This window comes from Physeter macrocephalus, chromosome 9 (genome assembly GCF_002837175.3).
Source record: "Physeter macrocephalus isolate SW-GA chromosome 9, ASM283717v5, whole genome shotgun sequence".
Lineage (NCBI taxonomy): Eukaryota > Metazoa > Chordata > Mammalia > Artiodactyla > Physeteridae > Physeter > Physeter macrocephalus.
Window position 1 is genome coordinate 49,468,927 of NC_041222.1, and position 1,275 is coordinate 49,470,201.

Consider the following 1,275-nt stretch of genomic DNA (forward strand, 5'->3'; position numbering starts at 1 on the left):
CTCCGCAACGGGAGAGGCCACAACAGAGGAAGGCCCGCATACCACAAAAAAAAAAAAAAAAAAAAAAAAAGACCAAATCTTTTTCTAGCTTAAAAAACTTCTAATAATTCTCTTTACTATCAGGATGCAGTCACAATTCCTTAACGTTGTCCACAAAGCCTCTATGACCTGGGCTTTGACTTTCCACACTCATTGGCAATTCTCCTCTTTGTTCATAATGCTGCTGTAGTGGTAACTTTTCTTCAGTTCCTAGAAGTCATCAAGCTTTGTTCAACCTCGGGCCCTTTACACATAATCCCCTCTGCCCACAGGCTCACTGCACAACTTTTCACTTGACCAATTCCTCCTTATCCTTCAGGTCTCTAATTAATTTGTGACTTAATCACTGAAACTTACCCAAATCTTCTAAACTAGGTTAGGTCTTTGTTTTATGTTTTCATAACACCCTGTACTTTGTCCTGGCTGCACTTATCACAACTCTAAATAATAGTTGTTTGGTTATTCTTGAATATCTAGCTCTTTTAATTGAATATGATCAAGGATGTACATCTTATGTTCAAAGCTATAAATCAAGCACATAGCACAATTACTAGCACATAGTAGGCTTCCAATAAAAATAATGTATGTCCACAATGATCCATATTTGCATCTTCAGTCATATATCTATGTGTGTGAAATACATAAAACTAGAACAAAAGAAATTTAGCTGATTTCCTGCATGCTTTTTGGAAGTTGAAGGTTATTCTTTGCCTACTTATCTTGCAGTAGGAGGTACTCAATAGCTAAGAGACTCACTATAGTAAATTTTCTCCAAGTCTGACCCTGAAAAAGTGGTTTATACATAGAAAAGGAGCATGTCAGCTATAAAGGATAGAGAAAATCAGGCTGGCTTTAGCAATCTCCATATCAAAATTCAATGCTAGAAGAAAATGGAGCAATGGCCTACAAAGCACACAGTTAAGGAAAAAAAAATAGTGTGATGCAAGAGTGTAACACTTAGCAGGTGTCTTGAGATATAAAAGCAAGAAGGACTTCCCTGGTGGTCCAGTCGTTAAGACTCCACACTTCCACTACAGGGGACGCAGGTTCGATCCCTGGTTGGGGAACTAAGATCCTGCATGATGCGTGGCACAGCCAAAGATTTAAAAAAAGAGAGAGAGGGCTTCCCTGGTGGCGCAGTGGTTAAGAATCCGCCTGCCAATGCAGGGGACACGGGTTCGAGCCCTGGTCTGGGAAGATCCCACATGCCGTGGAGCGGCTGGGCCCGTGAGCCAT